This window comes from Aulonocara stuartgranti (assembly GCF_965226115.1).
Source record: "Aulonocara stuartgranti genome assembly, chromosome: 5".
NCBI lineage: Eukaryota > Metazoa > Chordata > Actinopteri > Cichliformes > Cichlidae > Aulonocara > Aulonocara stuartgranti.
Window position 1 is genome coordinate 1,314,120 of NC_138943.1, and position 6,510 is coordinate 1,320,629.

At 43.1% G+C, this 6,510-nt stretch overlaps 1 long non-coding RNA gene across 1 annotated transcript; it reads right to left on the reverse strand.

Annotated features, from left to right (window-relative positions):
• Positions 1 to 3,537: 3,537 nt before the first annotated feature.
• LOC309706997 lies at positions 3,538 to 5,945 on the reverse strand. Its single transcript, XR_014276852.1, has 3 exons — positions 5,564 to 5,945; positions 5,322 to 5,395; positions 3,538 to 3,566 (listed from the first exon to the last, which is right to left on the reverse strand). It is a non-coding gene; the product is annotated as an uncharacterized lncRNA (long non-coding RNA).
• Positions 5,946 to 6,510: the final 565 nt, after the last annotated feature.

Sequence of the window (6,510 nt, forward strand, 5' to 3'; positions counted from 1 at the left end):
ACTGTTTGGGCATCACCCGCGCCTTCCTGTAGACATTTTATTTGGTCTAGTTGGGGAGAAGCAGATAATGTCACACAAAAGCTACACAGACAGGTGGGCGAAAAGAATGACAGAAGCGTACAGGATAGCCAGTGAAAAAAGTAGGTTGTCTAGTATCAAAAACAAGTCTTTCTATGATAAAAAGCTGAGGGGTGTAGTGTTACAGCCTGGTGATAGGGTCCTCGTAAGGAACTGCAGTGAACGTGGGGGACCAGGGAAGCTGCGATCTTACTGGGAGAAAACCATTTATTTGGTTAAAGGGCAAATAGGTGATAATCCAGTTTATGCAGTCTATTCGGAGGGCAGTGATGGAAGTAAAACCAGGGTCCTACACCGTAACCTCCTATTACTGGTTAACGACCTCCCAGTTGAGGCTCCGCCTCCGAGATCTGAGCAGGCACCTAAGAAACCGATTAGACAGAGAGAAGCGGAGTTAAGTGAACAAAACAGACAGAAAAGCGATTCTAGTGACTCAGAATCTGATGAGGATGCAGGAGGGTACTGGTTTAGGTTCCCCAGAGAGGCTAGACATGTTGAAAGAGACGTCCATTATAGTCAATCTGGCGTACCCCCAACAAGCCAAAGCCCTGAGGACCAAAGGAACCGCTTCCAGTTACCAACTAGAGACAGTGAAAGAGAAAGAACCTCCAGCGAACATGAACAGACAGGAATAGACAGTCAGATGCCCCCTGTCCCTGAGGTACAGGCACAGCCAAATTGTCTGGAAGAAGGATGTGAAAGCTCCACTTTACCTGGCCAAGCGCTACCACAGATACCAGCAGGTGACCCACAGACTGAGTTAAGAAGGTCAGCCCGAGAAAGGAGACCTAGACAAGTGTTTACTTATGAGTCACTGGGAGAACCGGCTCTACAGCCACAGGCCATAGTATCTGCACTAGCTGCGCCATTCTTTCCATACCAGCCATGGACACTAACACCTTTTGTACCATTTAGCCCAGGGTTTGCAGCTTGTGTGCCTTATCCAGTTGGGCCATATACTTACCCTGCACATATGCCATGTTGAGTATTTGACTGTATTACTTTTGAAAATGTTTGTATTTTTGAATGTCAGGAGCCATTTCCATTTGTCAGGGAGCGTGTGACACACTAATGTGTGATCCCATCAGAAGTAGTACTTAAAAGAAAGAGAGATTTGTCACCGAAGTGAACTATGTTTAATGAGGTAGTTGCACCCCCCAGCCTCCGGGTGGCGCATTGTTCAGTGAGACAGAATAGCGAGGTCATAGGTCCTCCTCTCCAATATGGCAGAAGCGAGGCAAAGAGAAACTTCACCAGTCGTCTCTGTCTCATCATTTCCCTGTTTTGCAGGTTTGTAACCGGTAAAACTATAGTAAAACGGTTGTAAAATATTGATAAGAAACATAGCTAAATGTGGGGGTATAAATCAGCGGGTAAACGCTGTTATTGGTTACGTTTTATGAAGTAGAAGGACTGAAAAAATGCCAAAGCCCAGCCAGCCGCGGGCGCCATTTTGGTTTCCTTTCGTCACTTATTTCGGGTCGTTTAGCTGAATAAGCTCCTTTTTGTGTCCTGATATTGTTCATCTGCTGTTGGCAGTGAAAAACGACAGTTTACTGGTTCTGAAAAGTGATTTTGAGAATGTTAAAGCTAAAGCTAAGCCTGCCAGCATACACATGACTCTTTCATGTATTTGTGAGCTACTAAGCTAAATTGGTTTAAGACCAAGCACTGGTATGTTGGTTAAAACAATCAGAATACATAGGTATTTGGGTTAAGAGTTAAAGAGAGGTAAAATGTATTTGAACATGCATTTCATATTGTTTTGAATTGTCATTCAGAGAGAATAACCGAGTAAATGATTTGAAGGTCACTACACGTGAAGTATTCTTGTTTCCCATGTAAAGATCGTGGTATTGCAGCTTGAACACACAGACGGTTTTACTGTTATTTCTGTTGTATATAGAGAATGGTGATGCTGCAAATTAAAAATACATGTGATTATATAAATAAATATGGCAGAAGCGAGGCAAAGAGAAACTTCACCAGTCGTCTCTGTCTCATCATTTCCCTGTTTTGCAGGAACATTTAATCTGTTTTACCGGCCCAAACTCTGGGTCGGTTACATTAGCCCCAGTGTCTCCGTAGGGCGGCGAGATCAGAACAGCTCCGTCATAACAAACAACCGCATCTCGAACTGCACTTTGATTCCTGATGATGCTTAAATGACTCCTAAAAATATTTACTCCAGGACAAAAAAGAAAATTGGACAGAGTGAAAATAAACCAAATGTTGTATTTCCTGACTCTGTGAATAAACTAGTATGTTGATTTTCTCCCATCAAAGTTGTGTTTGAACATATTTAAGAGGAAACAGTTAATTTTAACCGGACCTGCTGGGAAGACAGAGCAGGTTTAGATGATGACTTTTTTAGTTTCTTGTTGCTGTTTTGCAAGTTGTTGTTTGAACAAATTAAATTGAATAAAACCTCAGTAATTTTCTTTCAGCCAGAAATAATGAATTTATTATTCATTGTAGTTAATGTGATTTTCATTTACCGATGTTTAAAGTGCTGCTTAAATTATTATTTTAACACAAAACTCGTGATCTGTCCAAAGTCTTCCAGGTTGACGCTTTAGCCGTGTTTTTTGCATCAGATCATATTTGGACAGACTGATGTTATTAGATAATCTGCTTATTTTGTAAAAACTACATTTGTTGTGTGTTGAATGTATAGACCTGATACATGTAACCATGTAATTCTCTCCTATATGTATATATAACATTTCAGAGGCATTGCTGAAGTGTTTTGGAGCTTCTTCTGAAGCAACAGACACAACCGAAGCACCGCAGGTTTCTACTGTGCATTGTCCCCTGGCATGACTGTACCTGCACAGGCCTGTGTGTACGTGTTCATCTACTCATGAGCAGTGTGTGTGATCTGGTGGTGCTGGAAGTGTTTTGGAGCTACATCTCAAATCTTGCTTAGGGCCACAGAAATCCTAGCCCTAAATATATGCTCAGGACTTTGGAGGATCCACATAAAGTGACAGAAATACCATCACTCCAGTTTGTTTCCCGCTCAGCTGAAAAAAACTCAAATCTTTGTAAAAGAAGCAGAATTTCATTTTCGAATGACTCTTAAAAACATGATTACTCTTATTCAGAGCATTCAAAATATTTTAGAACAAGGAGAAAGACGCCAGGGAAGCAGCGGGAGGTGTTAACTGCTTCTTTACATAATCTCTGCGTGGAAAACAGGGCTCATTTCCTTTAAGCAGGACACCGGGTGATATTTGAATTGTTGTACATGAAAGATTTGCAGGCTTCCTCCAGTGACCTGATGACGCTATTCAAATTTAAAAGCTTTCCCCTGAAAACACCCAAAAAAACGAGGTATGATTATCCTCATCAGGAGCACTCTCGGTCTAAACGTTGTGTGGTTGTGCAGCGGGGATCGAAGGCAGTCGGTACACAGCTGTGCTGCGCTAAATTTGGCAGGAAACCGGAAGACTGGCTTTGAAATCCGTCAACAAGGTGTTCAAAACCTGGAGAAACAAAGGAAAGCCATCATGAATGCAGATTGTGTCCTGTGGACATAATGTAGGCTTTATAATACGCGACAGAGCCACAGTTACGTGACGATTCTGCACAATTAGACTGTATTTTGGTGGCACACAGACATCAGCAGGGCAGCAGCTGCGGTTTGATGCTCAGTGATACTGACGCTAAATAGTTTAATTTTTCTCTCCTCACACCTCATCTGTGTCCATCAAAAAGACTCATTCAGAGGTTATTTTCCATGAAAATAATCCTTTCATGTCTTAAAAGGGCTCATCTTGGTTTCATGGGATCCATGAATATCTAAACCTCACCTGTCCTCACCTGCCAGGAGGTGCACAAAACCAAAAGCTTCAGCTTTACAGCCTGCTGCTCTCTACGGATCATTTCCTCCTTCATCACAGCTGTACAGGGGGAGGATGTTTTTATAACTCACCTGTTTAAATTGTTAGGGGTGTGGCCTCTTTGAGTGACAGGTGGATGGTGAATGGATGGAGTCTTGAAGTAGAGCTCTGGACTGTTAATGGAAACTATCTAACGCTCATTAAGACTCGTGTAAACCTTGTTTGCGTTAGCGTTAGAGTCGTGATTTATCACATGGAGCCGTTACAGATGTAGGATAATATCTAAAAAAAGTGTAAAAGCCCGTTCCTCTCCAGTAAAGTTCTCCGTGTGGTTTTCATTCACAGATGAAGCTGTTTGCTTACGTCATGCTGGGAGGACTTTTATTTAAACCAGCCGTGATTTGCTCGGTGGAATATTTTCATATTTAAAAGCAGAGATCGCTGCTGCAGGTTTTCATGCAGGGCAGCTGTGATCATCGCTGGCCACACCTGAAACTTCATCCTGCAGCTCCACGCTGCCGGAGGCTTCGCTGCTAGCTGCCGCCTGGGCTTAACATCTGTCACTCTCTCAGTTAATACGCCTCAATTTCCTCACTTTCATCCAGTGAAGCACGGCTCTGTGGTGCTCTGTAAATGATCGACACTTCATTGCCCTGAGCACACGTCAGCTTCCATATCTCCACCGGCTCCTCTCACGCCTTCAACGTGGAGGCTTTGAGGGGAGAGCGCGGAGTTTGTTTGTTCAGATCTGATCCCAGTGCTCTGGTTTTCCAGGGCTGGTTTGAATGAAGCCACTGGCTGCTGAAGGTGTGAGTAGAGTCTTCTTCCTTGGATGCAGTTGTTAACAGCTGGATGGTGCAATCACAATGCTACATCCGCCTGAGGAAGTCCAAGACTTTAAGGCTGCCAGCAGCACAACGCTTTGGCTTTCCCTCACACGGCCACTGAATTTTACATCAAATCCTCCTGCTGTGGGAATATTTCACCACAGCAACGCTACAAATCCACAGAATATTAGTCTGAAGATGCGCACAGCTGGAAACAGCTGGCTTTGCTTTCTGGCTCAGGAGTGTACAGTACAGATCTCTGAACATAATGGCTTCCTGAGCGTCGGCGTTATCTCACAAAGCCAAGGAATCCTTCCAAATTCGAGCTCCGATGTAGAAACCACAACTACTAATCCATGATGTTTGAAGCTGCTGTGTTTCATTTATAATAACTTCAGTTGTGTCGTTTGAAAGCAAACACATGACTGATACCACGAGAGTAATTATTACGAGGCAGCCCCGCCTGAACCCGCCCTGCTTCCTGCTCCTCTGTGACCCTGATGGGACCATCGTGTTTTATTGAACCCTCTGGGGTCAAAGGTAGCTATTATTAGCCATCTTTATACTTTACCTTGTCTAACTTGCCTTGTTTGTGTTTCAGCATGTCTGACTTTGCAGTATTTATGCTGTGTTAACACCATGGACCTAAAATCACACACAAACAGAACAGAGTAGGAAAAAAGTTTAAAAACCAAAAACATGTAAAAACCAAAAACATGTTTACTAATTAAAATGTAAATTTCAAAAACATATATTCAAATTTAGCTAATACTAGTATTTTTGATTTGAAGGCGATTCCTTACTCTGACTTACATCATTTTCATGTCATGTGGCCTCAGATGTCCAACAGTGAAGCAACAAACCCTCCCCTCCGATAAACAGCCTCTTTATCCTCCTGTGAAGTCATCGTGTTACATGAGGAAAAAGGTGCATGTAGAAAAGCCTTTGCACTGGGCTCGGTTTAGAGGAGCTTTGCCTCCGTCCTGTCCTGATCAGCATGTTTGGTGTGTATAACTTGAAGCCACAGGCTCGTCTCTCCGTACAAGATAATCTTTCACAGCCATTCAGCGCCAAGCAGGAGCTGCACAACAGTTGCATAGGAAACGGCGTCTCACCTGAGCCAAGACTCCAGATACTGGGACTGGATGAGTTGATTGGTTGCCAGTGTGCCACCCTGAGTTTTAGCACTGCTCTGGCAGCCCTCCTCCACTCCTGTTCTCACCGATTTTCTGCCAGCTGCGAGCCTCGTCTCCAGTCCACATAAATTCACACTGATAACTTCCTGGCATCAGTCTGTCATCACTGTTTGTCTGTCTGTCATCACGGAGCGAGATCCTGCCAGGATTTGATTTCAGCTGGATACAAATGGGGGGAGGGGAAGTAAAATTGAAGCACTTTTCTAAGTAAACCAAAGGCAAGTTGATCCTGACCTCAGCGAAGAGGAGTGCTCCTTTTTTCAGAAGGTGGAGTGTAACGTTAACGGTTACAGCTAATAGTAACGAACCACAACAGCTACAGCTCACTATTCAGCTGTCAATCAAAGAGGCCACACCCCTAATAATGCAAACTTTAAACCTTAATATAAATGAATCACACAAGTTCTAAGAAAATTCTCCCACTGTACAGATAAGATAAGATAACCTTTATTAGTCCCACAAAACAAATTTCCCACGCGTGGGACTAATAAAGGTTATCTTATCTTATCTTATCTGTACAGTGGGGAAATGATCTGTAGAGACCAAAAATGTTTTCTTTTTTGC